Raw genomic sequence first — 21326 nt, 5'->3', positions numbered from 1 at the left:
GGATTTTGGAGAAGAAGGAATGAGAAGCTGATGGAACTGGGGGGAACCCAGCATCGTTACATAAGTGTATAGATTTCGAATAAGATGGATAGGACATGGACCGTACGTAGCTAAGGTGGTTAGGCATATGTCTTTCCAATCTGAGATCTGCGGACGGCACCTTTCGACACATTCGAATCCGGCCTGGGGCGTTGACTTTTTTCATTGAGTGGCTGTCCCACAAAATATATAACTTGACCCTCCACCAAGGTTAGAATAAGTTGGTCATCTGTAGATAACCCCTCTCCCCCCATGTCAGAAATGACTTGGAATAGGGTCATGAGAAAAAAAAAATGGATAGAACATATAGAGAGGATGCCCGATCAAAGGATACCCAAGATGATGCTACATGGGAAACCGAATGGAAAACGAAAAAGAGGAAGTCCCTAGACCAGATGGTTGGACGACGTGGAGGTTGGATCTAAGGCGGTTGATGTTGGGAGAAGGAAAGAAAGAGAGAGCCATAAATCGTGGAAATTGGTTGACTGAAGTGGTGGAGGATCGTAGTTCCAGAAAAATATCTTGTATATATAGTATTTGTTTTATTATTTAATCATTTTTTATTGTATTATTTTAATTCTTTTTAAATATCATGTAGGTAATTTATTTATTTATATTTCTTTCTTTTTTTTGTACTATTATTGTTATCATTTACATTTTTTTTTTCATCTTTTAGATGTAATATCCTGTAAAATAACCTGTATCTATCAAGGTACAAAATTAAATAAAATAACTGACAAACAAGGATGATTATTTTTCGCTGTTATGTTTTTGTTAAACCTGGGTATGAGAAGCAAGTAAGTCGTTTTAAAAAAAGCAAAATACATTAACTAACTGTTCCGTGGGATAAAATCGGCTGTAGGATACCGAACAGTAGAAGAATCCACCAGGACGACAATAAAAGCATTCAGTGGCACTGAATACATTCCTAGGAGAGTCCTGACAGGCCACCAACTTCTTTTGTGTTGGCGCAGAATCGCTTAATCTACTGAGGTGGTCTCTTCGTCTGTTCATAATGGCTTCTCTTTGGCGGCAGCAAATTGAATTGTGTTCTCTTCAGACGTCTTCCGTTGTCGCTCAGTATAGTTCTCAATTAGACCTTATAGCTATTAAATTGTCAGTGTAGAGTGTGAGAATTTAATTTTCGATCATTCCGAAACGAAATACACTTTCTTTCATTAAGTAAAGATTTTTATAGCACAAAAATCTTAGCTCCTCATGGATCATACAAAAAATTATGGTACTCATTTAATCAACTTCAAATGTTTATGTTATCAAAGCGTTAAAAATTGGTACATACTGATTCTACTAGGTAAATATTATTAATAAATAATATAAGTATATTAGTAAATATTATTTAAGATGTTTATGATTTTTTTATTTTTTTATTGTGTAATTTTACATTCTGTCTTATATCTATAGGCAATGTTAATAGACATCAGAAAGCTCAATTACACCATATTTACAAATATATAAATTAAATTAAAACAAAATAAAAAATAATAATAATAATTAAATAAATAAAAACCAAATTTAAGTTGAAGTAAATAAGTCTTCTGTTCGCATATTTCTGACGATTAATTAACCATTTTCCTTACAAATATATATAATTCCATTTGGAATTATTAAATGAATAAATAAAAGATTTTATTTAACCCTTTCCCTAACAAAAGTATATAATTCTATTTAAAATTATACAATGAATGAATAAGAGATTTTATTTAATTATTTTCCTTCCAAATGTATATAATTCCCTTTGAAATTATTAAATGAATAAATAAGAGATTTTATTTAACCCTTTTCCTCACAGATGTATATAATTCCATTTGAAATTATTAAATGAATAAATAAGATTTTTTTAATTATTTTTTTCGAAAAAGCATTAAAGCAAATATTTTTACAAGAAATAAACATGACCACAAAGTTCAAGTTGAAACCTTTATTTCTCGTATAAACCTTGACCAAATCCAAATGTTTTGATACCGTATGTAAAAACAAGTTTTATTTTTTTCTAATCATAAGAAATTGTTAAATTTTATTCCAGCTCAAATTTGAATTGACTTCCGATATTGTATAATCCAATTGGTGTAATTAGTTATATTATATACTGTAAAGTCATTTTAATACTTTGAAAATTTTATTTAGAGGAAATCATTCATCATAGATTTGATAAACATTATAAATGGTAGTAGAAAATAGGGTTCATTTTCGGTTTCAACACTCTAAAGAACATGAAAATCAGCTAAATTATCAAATCAAATTTTCAAAAATTTCTTTTTTTAAAACTGTGTAATTAGAGGTGTTAGTTTAGTGGTATTAGTTAACTATTCAATGAGATATTAGGAAAATTATAATTCTTTCGTTTATATTTTTATGTGAGCCATCTTATGACATTTCAAGCTACTTTTTTATGATTTTAATTTAAATTCAAAAAGGCTTCACCACAAACTTACAATACAGTCCAATCCTCTAATTCAAGTAGTATCAACACTTATCGGGCACAAATAGTATACGATGTATTTTACCTTCACGACGTTATTTTTATTCTCAATTATATTCCTTACTTGCAAAACATTTTTTTATAGTTGCTAATTAAATGAATTAATTAAATTTAGTTATAAGTCAAAACAGCAAAAATCCGACGGTAAGTTTCTCTTAACCTTCTCTAATTTGGTGGAAATTATCCTTCCATTGAACTTGCTGTTTGCCCTGAATTTCGTCCACTACTGAGAAATCAGCTAATACAGATTTCCATGTGGAACAAGTAGAGTCTCTTTACGGAACCAACCGGTTCCTGGTGGACACGGTAGCCGCAAAGACAAAAGAGTAACCAGTTAGCTCAGCGGGGGAAAAAAGTGCATAGCTGTTGCGGCAACTTAACAATTTCTCCGAACCGTTCCGAATCACTCTTTGATCTTCCTAGTGCCATTGCTTAGCCAGATGTCATAACTTAGTAGCCAGTCGATCCGCTCTGTTGATTATGGGATGGCCGTTAATTTGATCCTGATTAAATGGAGTAAATCAGTTTCTCAGAATTGAGGAAAGTTTTAATAGTTATCGATAGTATATAAATACGCCAACCGCAGATGGACAATGCCTCATGAACTAATTCAAATAACTGTCAGAAGACAGATATAAAAGCCTAAAATATTCTATAATTTTCTAATTTCTCTCAAAATTGGCTTCAATCTTAGACACCACCACAAAAAAATGGCTTCCAAATCAACTATATTGATGGAACAACTCCCATATGAATTAACTTGTTTCATAACATAACTATAACTTAGTAATAAATCCGGTTAATTGAAAAGAGAACTTCCTTAGGAAACAACAGGAGAAACTACTACCTATTCGTTTTTCTTAACGACGTAAGGTAATATGTAAGGGTAACTAACACAAAAAATTATTTTTCTTTCTTTTCATAATTAAGTATACATTTTTATTTTATAATTTTTAAATCATTCGTAATTATTATGAAAAACATGGATATTAAAAATTAAAACTGTAACGCTACAACCCATGAAGGGTTAGGGGATGCAGAAGGACTACTACTACTAGACCAACGGTTGTGCAAGGAGGTGATTTCGTCATAATCCTGATTAATCGCCAAATTTTTACCCAATTACGGGTACCCACTTAATGAGGCTGGGTGAACTCCGAAGGGCTCCGAACCCACAGGGCTGACTCAAGGCTACAGTGAAACAGAAAATAATTGTCACAACCGGATTCGTACCCTGGTCCTTGGAGTTAGCACATTTACCAACTCAAACAAAAAACCATGGATATGAAGGCCAAAAACATTCTACAATATCGAATTTCTTCCATAATCTCCAATCTTTGAAATTTGGCCATAAAAAAATTAAAGCCTTCATGAAGTTTGCTTATTTTTTTTTTTTTTTTTTTTTGCATATGGGGAGAGAGGGATAGGGACGATGGTAAGGTATTATTCCACAGGTTACTATTCTATGATCTGAGTTGGTAGGTCGAGTTTTCATTCCTTAGAAATAAAAGTCAATTTGGTATGGAACCGGCGCTGCTGCAGTTTCTATGCCTTAACACACTCGCCTACAACAACCTCTGAAAAGTTTGCCTGCTATTATATCGAGTTCTTCTATCCCATTAAAATGAACTGTTGAGTAAAACTTGTAGCACCAAATAACATTTACCTAGTACGGAATATGTTTAGTGTTATTTTTACGTTAAGTGAAATTGAAATCTGTAGATTTCAGATTCCACGTAGGTCAAAGATCGATGTTTCTTATTCAAATATTAACCAATAGTATGGGAAAATTTTGGTACTTAAGCGAGCTCAAAATTCAATATGAAACTTAAGGATTGTTGAGCTATGGTGTACGAATCTGACTATCGAATTGCTTCTATTTCTTATTAATTTCTTCTATTCTATATTCTATTAGTTGTGTACCGTATCCCCTGTTCCAGTTCTAAGCGTAATGCATCCTACATTGGCGAAACAAAAAATTTGCTTAAAGACCGCATAACCCAGCACAAATATTCCCTCTTCTCCCGTAACTTCATGGCTTCAAAATTATCCGAACATAGCTTAACACTCAAACTGTCTATTGATTTTGACAATACCTCCATACTAGCCTCTGTCCCTAACCACGACAACCGATTACTATCCGAAAGCATTTTTATACAATTAGAAGCTTCCCCAGTCAATCACTAAACAAACAAAACCTATCCCTAGCCTATTCCCAAATAGTTAATTTATTAAAGCACCCATAATTTATTTTATTATTTTTTTTTCATTCTTATTAATTTTTTGACCTTTGGGTTCCATAATTTTACACATCATTGGTTTTATGTTTTTTAAACTTTAATTTGACTTCTATTTTTATCACTGGTATTTCATATCATTTGTTTCATCACATTTGTTCTATAGCCCTGATGAAGACCTGAAACTCAGGTCGAAACGTCTGCATAAAATAAATAAATATGGTTTTGTTTATTTATGTTGTTCTTTGCTGACCGCACCCCCCGACAAACTTCTCCAATCATTAATCTACGGTCAATTATCTACATATTATTCTTCTATTTACATTTTAAAAATATCTTTATCCTCATGTTAATTAAAAAGTTATCTAACTTGTTTTATAACCTTTCCTTCCAAAACTTAATGTTATTGTTTACTTCTAAGTTTTAATTATAGTAATTTATTACAACATGCCTAAAGTAAGTGAAAAGTAGAAGTGTGAAAGTTTGGCTGCAGATTGTCTTGTTTAAAAACATCTATTTGAGAAAGAAAGCAATTATCCTACATTTTCGGTAAATATGACAAAAAAAAACATATTACCATCTAACTAACCTCTCATAACAATTCTCAGTAATTGCGATATTTTCAGTTCGAATATTTCCTTATTTAATTTTATTGCTGGAAAGCAGTATTTTTCGTACTTATTATATCCAGTACTCCGAGATGAAATTGCTCTAACATTAAAGAAACAAGATACTCTCTAATGGAAACCAATTACCATTTCTGTAGAAGGGTACACCTCGTTATAAGTGTATGCTATCATGACCTATTGCAGGCTAGTACACCTATTATTTCTGGGCTATCTCGTAATCTTACTATCTCGAGCGAAACCGCCCAATAAATTAGTGATCTTTTATGGGTAATTTATTATTATAAATTATAATTCTATTCACCCGGTTCGATAAGATTTCTTAGTATTTGATTTTGGCAAGAAATGATTTACTAGATTTCTATAACTATTCTAGTAATTTTTCGTTTCTAATTTAATTTTGGAAACCTACGGGGTCGTCACAGAAAGACTAAATTGAAATTTAACGGTGATATTGCAAAATCTAAATTAATAAGAAATTTACTGAACGATAGTAATTCTGTAACTGAATAAGTATTCAAAGTTTAAAAGATAATTGTTTGTTTTATCATTATATTATTTTATTTTTGTAATAATTTTTTTTTAATTATTTAAAGTAATAAGTGTGAAAAAAAATTATTATTAGATAAACAGTGAAATAACAAAGAGAATTTATTTGAATGCTAAATAAAATTTTATAAAACACATTAAATAAAATTCTGATGTCGAATTTTATTTAATCTCCATTCAACGATGGTTTCTAAACAAAATTTTGAATTTTTATTTCACAATTTTGAGAAACTGTACTGTCATTATTCAGAAAAGCATGATTTTTTTAAATTTATAATTAAATCATTATCTTAAAATGAAAACATAAATTAATTGTTATTTCATTAAATTGCAACTTTAAATTAAAATACTATAGTTTATTTTTTTTTCAATTTGCATTTTATTATACCATGATGTATAGTATGATTCAGTATGAAGTATTATATATAACGTAAGTATTTGTATATTTATTCCTACATTAAATACTGTATCAATGAATTTTTAATTTAATTTCCTTTTTTTTTAGTTTTCCAAACCTCTCATTAAATATTTCTTCTATGATTAGATTACAATTTTTTCCGATACACTATACACTTTGTAGGTATGTATGTATATATAAATAATACAAAGTGACAAAATGAACTTATCGTAAAAATTCCCTAAAATAAAATAAATTTAACTTTTATTCATATAATTGTAATGGAATATAAATAAGTCTTTAGAAATAAAAAAAAAAGTAATTGGAGATGCCGGGGATCGAACCCGGGGCCTTTCACATGCAAAGCGAACGCTCTACCACTGAGCTACATCCCCTCCATATCACAATTCTGGTTCTTAGAAAGTGTATACTGTAGATAATACTGGATAAGTATCAGATTAGAAAATTTTTAATCTATCGTGTTACAAAATTAATTAATCCGTTATAATTTAAAATTTTCTTTTCATTCTTGATAAGTGATTATGGGTAATTTCAGTGTTTTACGAAGGTTTAATGGCTATATTAAACAAAAAAAAGAAAACTGCATTGGAATTTTTATTTTAAATTAGTTCTTTTGTTGGAAATAGAAAGGATGCGCTTTGTTCCAGAACCTCTTCTAATCACCCATAATTCCGGGAATTCTTCTTTTAACTTCCCTTTCGAGTTTCCTGCAGCTTCTGAAGTTTTTTTGCTGAGTCTGATCAGTCATCCTTGTATGAAAAAGGAAAAACAACTCAAAGTTCATTGATTCAACTTTGTACTTGAACTAACCACCATTCAAACCTATTGAAGTAAATTCTTCATTAGTAGTTTATTTATAAAAATTACTAAGTACTCTAAGTACTACTAGCTTATAATGATAAAGATAATCCAATACCATTATTTTTTTATTAAATATAATTTTTTTTTTCGAATCTTGCAAACACAGCTTCGTTGGTTTGAAACTTTATGAAAATAATTTATACCCCTAAAAGAAATCAGTTTGGTCAGACAGGACGCAGTGAAATTTACGATTCGGTCATGTTGTGAGATAGGATAGAGAAAGAAGGGATGTGGTTTAAGTAAAATTTCATCCTGACCCAGAAAAGAAGCGCTCCATGAAGTAGCGTGGAGATCTGAGATAACTTCACGGTGTATGTTTGTGTCCCGCTCAGTAGGTCCTTATATACTCCAGAGAGTTGGGACTCAACATCCTTAAGCATTTGGTTTCCTCAAGAACCTCTTAATTTATAAATAGGCCGAGAAGATAAGAAAATCAGAAACAGTGCTGTTAAAGTTTTAACTTACTTATAGTATTGAAAATTCCGGAAAAAAAATCTAAATATTCAAATAACGAGAGGATTCCGTCCAACCCTAACCAGAGTGGAAGAGTCAAGATTTATATCCGGGACAGTCACGAAATAAATATTATCTTTCCCAGGTTTCGGTGTAACATAATATCCATAATATTGAAGATTTCGGGAGTTCGGGAATCTCTTGGATTAAAGGAAGATTGAGGCAAGATGATGACTTCTTCCGTTACAGGACTGACCTGAGTCATGTGGTGGGGTCTCTTATTGAACAATGTGAAGTGATTGGGTTTTTGTCCTTAATTTTTTTTTTTTTGCTAGCAAATTAATACTCTGAACCTTCTATTTTTTTTACTTTACTTATGTTTCCATTTTGTAACATCTTATTTCAGTAAATTTTCCAAACACATTAGAAATCTTAAAAATAAATTTGAATTGAAAGTTTGTAATAAAAAAAATTATGGAAACTATATAAATTAAGGAAACTCAGTGGGCTTTTAAGATTAAGCACTGCCAAATATCTGAATTTAACAAAAAACGATATAAAATATTATATCACTGTTGTGGATGAATAAAAATACTCGAAATGATTTCAGATGTAGGTTCGAGTTCAGAAAAAAAAAATCTGGATTGCAAGGTAAAAGAAGACATTTACCAGCTTCATTCAAATCCTATATTCAATTCAAATATGTTCTTTATGATCTTACTACCATTATAAATGTTCAAATATTCGACTACCTTTCATTTTTGATAAATAATACTTGTATCTTGTACTTTTTTTTATCAATTTATTTTAATGAATCTAGTAGTGGATCAGTATGCGGACAGTGATAAACTTGAAAATTGAAAATTTATTTTAAATGAAATTTTTTTAGCCATTTGCTATTTTCTAATGATAGTTGTACTAACCAATAGTATCTACAGAAATTATAGCCTGCTTCATAATGATTGAAAGCATGCAAAAACAATTTCAAAGTTAAAGGATTAAAAGTGATTTGATAAGTCTCATGCAAATGTCCATTTTCCATTTCTTTTTAATTATAGACTTCCCGGCTCTCAATTTTTTTTTAGATATTCTAAATGTTTTATATTTAATCACCAATTAATTTTTGATAATAAGATTTAGACAATGTAAATGTTTCAAGTAGCTTATCTATTTATTCCAAGTATTTTTACACCAGATATAGTGCCGACTCCCAAGATGTAACTGTGCTGAATCCAGGACTAAATAGGGGCACCAGACAGAAATGATTGACTTAGTTACACAATTTACATAGTTCTTTATGTAAACTGTTCTACTTGTCTATTCAGCGAGTCGCTTGTCTTTTCTTTGACTAAAAAATATACATAAATAAAGACATAGTCTAGAAGTTATTTCTGAATTTGTTTTCCGAAAAGTTGTTAAAAACTTGCATTTAATCTAAGACCGAGTTTTCTTGTTTTTTCCATATAATTTGCCTAGTGATTTTCTAGCACATATTCCAATATCTATACGAATCGCATCATGAATATTTTTTAGTAAAAATATAACTAGTTCAGAAAAATAACATTTTCTTTTAAGTTGGAGGAAGATAGTCCGGGTGGCGGTCAATAATGGTATCAAAATAGTAAAAGAAAACTATTATTAACCAATGTTTCGCCCCACTTCGTCAGGGCTGCAGGATGGTAGTGTAAGGGAAAAATCAAGGAAAATAAAGAAAAGAACCTCTTGTTAATTTTTTTATTATTTATTACTTTTAATATATTAAATATAATAATTACTTTAACTAATAAGTTCATGATTTCTGTCAATAACCGAAACTTGTTCAGAAAATTATCTGTTGGGCCCCCACTTGGTTAAAGACGGACCTGATCCGTTATTTCATTATTTCATTATTCATTATATTATTACAAATATGTTCAATACATATTTATTATATTTTTACCGTTTTATTACTGGAATGTTTCAATAAAAATAATTGCATTTTTGGTTGATTTCATAGCTTTTTTAATGCATTTTCCATTTTCTTTTCATGTCTTATCTTCACATTTTCGTGTTTTGTATTGCATGAAAATCAGGACCTTGTTATAGTAAATTTAATATACATTTTGCTAAAGCTTGCTACTTTCATTTTTACTCATTTAAATTGACTAATTAGCTGAAATCGACTTCGATGCCAATAAATTTATTAACGAAACAAAACTGTGGGCGCACTTGCTGGTACTCACCTGTGCCATGTTCCACCTGCTACCCATTCCTACTACCCAACTCACCTTTAGTGATGACTACGATCCCATATACAGCCATTAGGTCGTAAGGTTCATGTTTTCAGTACGGTTGGTAGTGTTCTTTAGTAATTGCTAATATGACTTGGTTGAGCGGCAGAGCGTACGCTACCCTTCCGTTAGGACTACTTTTTTCCATCAAGTCCAAGATCTGGGTGACCATATGTTTTACTTTTAATATTCTGTGTCAATGATATAGTTTACCTTAGTGTATAAAATAAGATATTGTCAATACTGACAACATATTCTGAACAATCAGATTTCTTTTTAAGCTCGTTGTTAATAGATCATTAGTATTTTTTTCCTAGAATCTTGAAAGAAATAAGTTTTCAAAAGTAAAATATCAGATAACGAACGAAACAGCTTCGTTTCACATAAAGTGAGGAATCTTGAGATGTATTCCTTAACCACTCAGTTTTCAAATCATACTTTTCATCCTTCCATACCTTCCATGCCTTACTTCGTTGTGGGGCAAGTCGCTGTTCCTTCTCTAGTATGACACACAAAGAACATAAGACATATAACATAACCTCATAAATATGAGAAAGGGTACGTAAAATTGTTGACTCATTTTTGAAATTATGAGAAGAGATCCTTTGCTTCAGTACAACATTTTACAAACACCATTCTTCTTATATTATTAATGACCAATCAATACGTGCAGTTTTAGAAAATAATTCCTGTTAAGGAAAAAAATGAACATAAACATTAAAAATTATAAAATCAGTAATAATACAAAATTATAATATCAGGCATTCGATTGTAAAACATGAAACATGTTAACTGAAATTTTTTATGAATTGCAACTTCCAGCATCATAGGGTTTTTTTATTGAAAGAATCTAAAGGAAATTTATTTTCCTAAGATTTAATGATAATATTAATAATAATTGCAAATATATTAAACATTGAAGATTCTTCGCTAGTTCAAGAGTTCTGTATACGTCTATACAGGAGTACGTCATACGTATATAATATAATAATCTCGCTATTATATAGAAAAGAATCATGTTTTGAACCAGAAAACATGGAACACAAATAATACTCGTATTGGATAAGAATGTTTTTACTTATAAATTATTTCAGATTATATCCTTAGGTGTTTATTTACTCAATACCCGCAATTTCACTAATGCCATTGTCATGGTGTCTTTTTTATTCCCCCATCGGGTAATCTTAAAAATTGTTAGTTTAGCGTCTTCTTTTGTCGGGCACTGTATCTAATAATTTACAAATTGATTTTCTACACAAAGAAGCATTTTTTAATTCAATTAGAATTAGAAGGTATTATGTTCCGGGAAGTAAATTATAGATTATGATTCTGTAAGTTTTCTTTGGTCTGGTATAACAACGATTCCGGTTGATTGAAATAAATGACATATTTTATAGAAATTATTCTACTAATACTTTTGACATAGAACCAGTTATAACTTCTCTCTTAATTATCAAATAAATAAACACGTATAATGTTTTAGAAATTTTATTTTTATTGGATAACATTTATGAAAGATGATTGTACGTGATTTCAGTTTTATGAATTATTCAAAATATTGGTCCTTGGCTTCTGCACAATTTTCAACTAAAATATTTTTTCTTTTTTTTTAATTCACTCTACAAAACTGATATTAATAAATTCTTGAATAGACATTTCGACTTAATTCAGCTGTTTTAAACAAGATGGCTTAAGATCAGGAAAAGAGGTAATTGATAATTGATAACTGGTAATTGATAAATAACTGATAGTTACTGAAGAACCTTGTAAACTTTGCACAGTTCCTCTCCTAATGAATTACCATTATTCTATTAAAATGAAAATATTGCTTAAATTTCAGCATTATTATTTAATTATAATTACTATTAATATATTCATTTAAATTTTATTATTTCCAAATTAATAATTAATGTAATACGACCAAAGTAAAATATATTTTGTAGAAATTTTAAATTCATTGTTTAAACATCATCTATTCTTAGATTACATCTAAAAATGAGAAAAAAAGAGCATTTAAATATGTACAAGTGTTTTTTTACACTATTGTAGTGTTGTTTTTTTGTTACTCAAGATGTATATAAATGTAAAAAAATTAATAATAAATTGTTAAGAGAAAGTGTCACTAAATTATTTATGATTAAAAATAGATCCAAGAAGTTGCTGCTGCTGAAAACCGACGATAGATAGCAGAAAAGAAAAGAATATATCCAACTAACATTCCGATGCAGTGTCATTTTAGGATATCGTCCCTACAGGAGTACATAGTTGGATTAATACTGCAATGTAACGAATCAACTTTTTAAAGAAATAACGGACTGTTAATATTATTGTTATTATTATTCTATTTTTAAGTATAATATTTTAAGTATAATTTTAGTTATTACTTTATTATTTTAAAATTTGTTTTATGGGGAAATTTGTTGGTCACATGAAATAGGGGTTGTGAAATAAAAGGGAAAGAAAAAAAAGGAATAAATCGAAAAACTTGTAGTTAGTTTGTAGACTGGTATTAATTGTAAAAGAAAAGTAAAAGAAAACTGTGGGAAAAAAAAATGTTATCTTTCTATTATATTATATCATGTAAAAATATGTAACTTATATTTGTCCAGTCACGGATTGATCAGTATGCTGTGTAATGTAGCTACCCGATGTATTTGGGCAGCCTGAATGAATAAAGTATTTCTTTCTCTTCTCTCTCTATTAAAATCAGGGGCCTTTATTGTTATTCTACTATTACTATTATACTAAGGAATGAAACAGATGCGTTAACATTTTTTAAAATAGTTTTTATAAAGAAATACGTTACCTATCAGATATTTTGTTTTACTACTGTAAGCATTACCAACTCAAAAACAAATATACAATGTAGTTTAAAAAAAAAAATTAAATTTGTTCAAATTTCAAAACTTAACACTAATCATTATTAAACCATCAGACAAACAAATTTCAATATAAATTAGCAGAAATAAAACTGACATTGAATCGTCTCACGTATTTTTGGGTTGAAACGTCAATTACTATTTAACATAATTTTGATTCAATTTTTTTTTCCTTTTAGATCTGCTCGATACTGTAATATAAATGTATAATATAAAATTAATAAACCCGGTTCCTGCATCTAGACTAGAAAGAGGTTCCGCGAATTTTAATTCCTGATCGTCTCTGTTATTTTATGGCGTGATTTGATGTAGAGATTAAATTTTTTAAAACATGAATGTTCTGACTCAAGAAAGTTTTAGGTCACAGGTAGTGTAATAAAAATATTTGTAATGTTAATTACGCTAAGGCAATTTGGGGGTAAGAGCATATACCAACGCAGCTGCGTAAATTGGGGGATTTTCTCAAATTTGTTTTGTTGGAAGAGCCACCGTCAATGGTAATTATCATTGATGGTAGCTTTTCAAAAAATACACTAATTATAATTAAAATGGCTTTTCAAGCTCTAAAGACATTTAGAGCCCTAATGTATTCCATCTAAAACTGAAAGGTCCATCATACATGTTATCAACCTATTCAAGCTATAGCCAGAAAATTGGGATTTCGTGCAGATGTGGTTATATTTTCGAAAAAATAAAAAATTAAGACTATTAAATGATATTTTGAAAATATTATTCACGAGCCAATCTCCATGGACTAGACCTTTCCATTGGAATTAAAGGCATGATATCCTGGCGTACTCATCCACGAGGTCCATACCTCCACCGATAGACTTTCCCCATCGACCATTCGCTACCACTTTCCACCTCCTGTAAGGTCTATCACCGGGACGGACAGAGGAAAAGACCAATCGACTAGTGATGGATGTGCCTATGATAGAGGCCATCAAGAGTCGTTCCGGCGGATCTCTTCGGATCCTGGCTACCATCCATTCGCACTACCTGGGGGCAAGGATAATAGCAGTAGAAATTGAAAAGAAATCGGCAGCAGTGGAATCCTAGGGAAAACATGAAAGCAATTCCGAGATTGAAGTTCGGCTGTATCTTTAACGCACCGTGCAAGGCAATTTACGATTCGTCAGAATACGACGAGCCATATCAAAAATTAGTTTCAAACGGTCCGATAATTTAGGGTATTACTGTGTGTGACCGGTTTTAACTATTATTTTGTAAATATTTTTTATGAAAAAGACAACAAAATCCTGAGGTGATCAATCAAAGAGATTTTTAAAAACGAAAACAATGTGTTAAGAAATTTTTATCACAAAGCGAAGTTTCGTTTTAAAGCAATTTTAATTGATATTGAAATTGTATAGTCTGATGGTTTGAAGTAATTTTTGATGTCCTTTAAAGCTAGACAAGTATTTATTTGATCTCCATTCATTGCTACGATTTCACAAAGTGAACACTGGTATAATTGACCTGTATTCATTAGAAATGGTTTAGTGTTTATAGTTAAAGCTTGGTTACGTTAGAATAGATTGCATTCCTAAGATAAGCTAAGATTGGTCGCTTCAAATAAGATAACTCTTGTGCTGTATTCATTTTTGAAATGAATATTATTGAATAACTTCATAAAACTATTGTTAAATACTTCTTTCTTCCGTTTGTTTAAACTTTTTAATTTTTAATGATGAATTGGTTGTAGATCTTTATATAAGAAGAAGGTATTGGGTGTGGTCAGTGAACTGAAGAACAAAAACAAACAAAACTCAATCAAAAATAAATTTTACTTATTTTTGTTCTTCACAATAACAGCAACACCGACCATCATTTTGTAACTTTTATTTTTACATCTACAACATAATGACCTGTCACTAAAACTTGATTGAAAGACTTAAAATCACTCTTGAAATAAATATTTAAATTAAACCCATTAAACCACATATTCACATGCTAGTATAGTTTGTAAAAACACTATGTGGTTCAATTAGTTCATTATAAAAATGCTATTTATTAGTTAAAGAACCTTAGGTATAACCTGTAGTTTTATTACTAATTTATCTTTCAGAGGTTTCTCCTGAATATGGCATAAGAGCCAAAATGCTAGAGGTGTTTATGTAGGGACTAAAGGATGAAGAGATTTTTTTTATGTCTCTACTAATAACCTAAATATAAAGTGTTCATACTTATGAACTTTATTTAGTTTTTCATTACCAACATGTGTATGGTGTAAAAGTAGAACCGGTGCCTAGTTACTTAAATATAAAAATTAAAATAATTTTTATTTTCGAAATATTACAACAAAAAAAAAACAGTTCTGTCCAAAAAACTTTATTTAAGTTTTTAAATAACGCTTTATCACAGCGGCACTCAAAGTGGATGTCGCGTCACCATGGGGTGGCTCAAGCGAATACTACTTTCTCAAAATACCAAAAAAATTAAAATTAAAACTGCAAATATACTGAGCATTCCATTTACTTTATTTACATTTGCTCTGTCCAGTTCTTCCCTATTTTCTTGCATACTCAAACGCTCTAAGGATGATATTAATGACATTTTTATATTTTTTTTAGCCCGACAAGACCTTGTGGTTCCTTACAAGAGTTACACAATTCTTTCAGCACAAAACGAGTGCCCTGGCGAAAAACGTTTAGCTCCAAAAATGTTTAAAATATGTAAAAGAAGTCCGATTTTGTAACAAGAATAAAGCTCTCGAGATAAAACCTTCAAAAACATTCTTTATAGTAAAATGTTTAAACTATTCATATTTATTTACATCAGGAAGAATAAATAATCATCCTGGACGGTATAGAAGATACAGAATCACTTTCAACACTGTGCGTGAGATCTCGTCTGTCACTTCCGGTAATTTTGTAGCGTCTTTACCACCTGTTCTTTCATTTGTAGGATTCTCACGGTCTTAATAATAACAGCAGTTTTTTTGGAGCCATCTAATTAAAAATTATCGTTATTATAGCTGTTTTAAAACCCATATCAACACACAAACAAAATACTGTATTGTTATACTGATTAATTAAGAATATAAAATCCAACTTCCGATATGTCCTAAAAATTTTATAAATTTATAAAATTGTTTGCCCAGAAATAATTAAAAATACGACTCATTATCAAGTTACCCCGTAAGGTTATAGATAAAAAAAGGGGAAAATTTGATATTTCTAAAAAATAAAGTTAATAACATTTTTATGTCAACAGTTTACACTGCTCAATAGCAAAATTGTATTAACATTTTTAACGAATTGTAGACAATGAGTTGTTATTAAAATTTTTGTTAAAAATTACAATGTTAATAATTATTTGGCTGGTTTAAATAGTTGGCATCAAAATGTTAATAAAATGTATTATTAGTAATGATGTCTGCCGTGTAAATCCATTTCGAAACTCGCTTTTGTTTTCAATTTTAAAAATATGTTTATTTGCTTGTTGTATTTTATATACAGTTGTAAATGTCAATAAATAAATAAAAAATATGTTTTAAGGCCGTCAGTAGCTGAGATGACCTAGGTTTATCGGTCTGGCGCCGGTTCGTATCCGGCCTGGAGACGCTGACTTTTTTCATTAAGTGGCGGTCCCCCAAAACGAAAATCTTTATCTTCCCCTCCCCTTCTTTGGTTAGAATAGGTTGGTCACATTTAGATAACTAGGCAAACATCACCTTTGCTGTGAATAGACTTTAAAAAAAAAAGTGTTTTATTGGTAAAATGCAAGTAAATTGATTTTTGTTTTCATTTTAACTGTTTTTATGTTTATGTATATTAATTAATAAAAAGTATTATATACATTTTTAAAAATTTCTAACGACTCCATATACGAAATATGATGAAAAAGATTTCCAATAACTTAAAATATGTATTTCTAATTTTCAAATAATTTATGAACCTTATATTTCATGCAAAAAAAAAAAAGAAAATGCAGCCTTCAAGTTACCAGTTTTTTTTTTTCGTCTTAACAAACATGGAATAATATTAAAATGTAAAATACAAATTTTAAATAAAATAACTATAAATACTCATAAAAATTTATTATATGTTCGTACTAAGTACTATTCAATTAAAATGTTTAAAAGTAATCTTTTCAAATTAAAAAAAATAACCCACATCATACATTTTATCTTAATCCAACTTGTTAAATAATTATTTTAAGTTTACTAATTATTTTTTCTGGAATTTATAAATCTGGATGATTGGTTTCTATAGTTGTGGTTCTGTTTGTTTTTCTCCCCTTTTAAAAATTTTTGTTTTCAGATATATTCACTTCCATTGTTTGAAAAGGATCAGGTCTGACAATTCTATCCCAATTTCAACAAATTAATTCTAGTTCTATATACTATACTATTCAATATACTAACATGTTGTTAGGCAAGTCGTAGTAAGAGCATATTCAGGGCTAGTGCCCAAAAGGGGTTTTTTCTCAAATCCGTTTTGTTAGTAGGGCTTCAACTTAAGGTAATTTAATGTAAATAGGATGGAGTCATTTTAATTCATCATCGATGGTTGTTCTTCAAAACAAAAAGAAAAAAAAGAGAGAAAGGTCCTCACATTTATGCTCTTTTTCGAAAAATGCTCTTAGTCCTACTCACCTTACAATGATCGAGACGAATTTAAAGAGTTCAATGAAACAGACGATACTTTGAAGGAGCAAGAGACTGGGGGGAAAGGATCCGAAGAAGAGGAAGCACGGTGGGTGACCACAGCCATCTTGCTACACCTGCCCTCCGCCGTGGTATAATCACCGCACACTGCCTGTAATATCTTACCCTGCCAGTAAAAATAGTCTCATCTAGGAGGCTGTATTTATGAAAATGAACGGTGTCGCAAGGACGGCGTGTGTCCTCTGCCTTGTTAGCGACACGTGGGCACCTTGCTGTACCGGTGACAGCTGTCTCGTCTATGAAGACATGCCACAATCACAATGGAAGCCCTATTTTGTTTCTTAAAAAAAGAATATTCATTCCTTGTTAATAGTAAGGACCTGCTATCCTATACACATCAAGAGTTATAAATATATTCTGTACGCAGATGTAGTAATTGTATCTTAGAACACCTGTTAAAAATAAATACTTAAAGATTGTATTTAAACTGAAACTGACCTTGATTGTCATTGAATCAGCAAATTGTTCATTTCAGAAGCGATAGTAGTATTTATTAACTGATCGATGAGGCGAACTGCTATTAATAATCATTTAATATGTGATTAATTACATAATTATCAACAATTATTGTGAACAATCCAATAATAATTACCAGTTACATCATTAAAGCTGTATACAAGCAAACTAAGGACATGAAATCTCCATCATGAATTTTGTAGCCAGAAATTAATTTTTTTTTTTCCGATCTCTCTAAATCATAAAAACATTAAATTAATATGTATCATTACGTATGGTTACATAATTCAAATTAAATATTACCTTTTTCAACCAATGGAACTTGTAGGTATACAGTGAATACTTAACTTGTTGTTTTGATATATCCGTTCCATATGAATTCCTCCTCATGTTGAAATTAATCTTGGTGAATCCACATACCATATAAATCATATTGACCCTTCCACGTTTCTTTCAAATCAATTTCTAATTGTACACAGAACTTGAAGAAGTTGAAGCCATTTAAACGTAATTATATTTTTGCTATGATTTGTCTACTGAATAAAAAATCTTTTGTTCAATAAAAAACATTGTGAGCTAGACCGCAGATTTTAACTAGGGATTTATTTATTTTTTTTTTTTTTTTTTTGAATTGTGATGCAATCTGGTTGGTAGATTTTGAACTACAATTGAATGCGATTGAAGATCTCTTCATTCGGTGGTCCCATAGCGTTACCAGTTACATCATGACGCACCTTCAAGCCCATCGGTAAAATAAAAGGATTAGAAGGAAAAGTAAAGAAAAAAAAAGAATTTTTAGAAGAGACGAATAACTAAAATGAAAACTTTTTTCTTATAGTTTTCCAATTTATTGATTTATTTATAAAGCTATAGTATCCCTCTGGAAACATGGCTTTTCATGGCCTTATGTACATTTATTATGAAAATTAATGTGGATAATCAATGAAAAATAGGAACGAACAGCGATAAACCTCGAATCATAATTGTTTTTCACATTATGTTTTTATTACATAATAAAGTACAAACTAATACTATTAGTCTAGTCGATTTGACTTAATACAATTACACTGACTTGTACAATAGTAACTTGTACTTTAGTATTTTTTAATTCCTATAATATCACTAATAGTCCTCCCTATTATGAAAAAAAAAAGTATTAGTGCAATTACCATGTTGTTTCTATACTTGTACTTTGAACTAAAACTATTAGCCTTCATTATGAAACAGGGCCCTGGTCGACTCTTTGATAATATTTTAGTGGATATATTTATAATATATTTTTATATTACAATTTAAAACATATTTATAATATTTTTTTTAAATTAAATTATTTATTATAATATATTTTTAAAATCGTGTGGAAAATAGGATGGGTTTACTTCAAATTACTATCGTTGGTAGCTCTCCCAATGAAAAAAAAAAGAAAGAAATTAGCATAAATCCTCATTTTTTCTCTGTATAAGCACTTACCCCAACTCACTTTATCTATATTTTATTTAAACTTCCGGCTTCATTATTTTCCACAGCATTCGTACAGACCATCTTGACCAATGGAAATAATTGACTGTGATAATATCCCAAACAGATAGAGATTATAAAAATCAATTGTTTATTCAATAAATTACATAAGGTGAACATTTCTTAAACAATCAATAATAAGAAACATAAACTAATATTGCTCTAATTTTTTCCCGACGCCTTTAATGATGAAATTTGCTCTTTAGCCCCTTATGTTTGCCGACCACTGAGAAAAGAGCATAAGAAATTAGTTGTAAACATAATAAGGCATGAAATGTATTATAGATGTAGAACATTTTGAACATTTCGTTTAGGCGTTCGATCTAAAACATGGTAAATGACTTTTTTTATGAATTAAAGTTGTTTGCATCAATGTCTTTTTGTCATAAACGCACACCATGACTTATTTAGGAGTTTTGACCGGAAACGTAGCTGGAAAGCTCAGATTGACACATTAGCAAACAGACATTAGGGACAGTTTACGAGTTTTTTCCATAAACAAGGGCGTTTGTATTAGGTATTTAAATTGAAAACACCTTCCTCATCTTTAGATATATTATTTTCAAGTTGAGTACACTACAAATATTTCAATTAAGCTCAAATAATAGCATTAAGAATATATATCAAAATGACAACGTAACTACTTATAAGATTTTTGATCCTGAATATGAGTAAAGATTTGCAAACCTTGATAAAAAAAGATATGTAATAAAGATATTAATAGAAAGGAATGTTTACAAAAGTACCTAACACGCTGCGTGTGCTTCGCGAGCCATTTATCGACCACTGTCTTGTCTAATAAAAAATTTCTCACTCCTTCCTGCTTGATGGGATCGATTTCATGAAAGATCATTTTGGGATGAGAGAGAAGAAGTTTTAAGTACAAAAATCGAAAATTATAATTTTATTTTCCTTGAAACCATTAAAATCGGTACTTTTTTGTCACAATTCAGGCATTGAATCGCCTCCTCAGATTTTCTAGTCTTCCTTATACACAGGCCCAGTTCCTCGCAAACCACAAAATTTACAACTTTAATCCTCCTTAGCCGAGAAGAGATCATTAATTATAAAGCTCTTTCCATTTTCACGGCCTAACCGGGACCACTTACCGATCTTCGAGCTAGGGGCTCCCCGCCTATAAGGCGGTAGTAAATTGCTTCGTGAGGAGCCGTGAACTTTGGTGAAGGTGGAAAGGTTCGGCGGCTGTAAATGAAAACGATCCCATCGCCTTACCTGGGAGTCGGTTAGCTGGTACTCTTGATATCATGAAAAGGTCAACCGGTAATTCGATAAAATTCGCTCCCAATTCGGTCGTATTGGACCTTTTTAAATCCTAAAAGATTCGTTTGCCTATCGCTAGAGACGTTCTTTTGGTCATGACTTAATACTGATTGTGAAGTTTCTCACAACAGGTTCTACGAAAAAAAACAACGACTGAAATTCAGATGTTTTCAGTAGATGAAATACAAACAAAATTGATACTGGTATAAATAAAATGATGAAATTTTCAACGCTCTATTGTGTCAATAGATAAAGTTCAACATCAGATCGAAATTCGGAGAGCAGTACTAAAGAGCCTGATCGCCCAATACCGAAGAGTAGACCAAGCAGTGGCCAATTTCGGTCAATTAATAAAACAACCTTTTACAAGTTTGTTTAGATGTTGTTCACAAGTATGGATTGATCAGTTTATTACCGATGTTGATATAACCTAATCTACTAAATTAAGAGACTTTTAATAAGTAATTCATGATTTTGTTAATTTAAAATCTAGAACAGTACTTATAGTACAAGAGCCCAAGAGGAGAAAAAAGGCAGTTATCTCACCCCAATTTTTGATCACTTTAA

The 21326-nt window shown here is 30.3% G+C and overlaps 1 protein-coding gene and 1 non-coding gene across 4 annotated transcripts in view; one reads left to right on the top strand and one right to left on the bottom strand.

Annotated features, from left to right (window-relative positions):
• The window catches only part of Cad96Cb (protocadherin Fat 4-like Cad96Ca), a 194479-nt gene that overhangs the window by 155870 nt on the left and 17283 nt on the right, over window positions 1-21326 (top strand). The window lies entirely within an intron of this gene.
• On the bottom strand, window positions 6672-6743 carry TRNAA-UGC (transfer RNA alanine (anticodon UGC)). Its single transcript has one exon. It is a non-coding gene; the product is annotated as a tRNA-Ala (tRNA).

The sequence above is a fragment of the Halyomorpha halys genome, unplaced genomic scaffold, assembly GCF_000696795.3.
Source record: "Halyomorpha halys isolate HHAL.00 unplaced genomic scaffold, Hhal_1.1 Scaffold71.1, whole genome shotgun sequence".
Lineage (NCBI taxonomy): Eukaryota > Metazoa > Arthropoda > Insecta > Hemiptera > Pentatomidae > Halyomorpha > Halyomorpha halys.
Note: the sequence above shows the minus strand (reverse complement) of the source record. Positions and strands in the feature narration are given on the sequence as shown.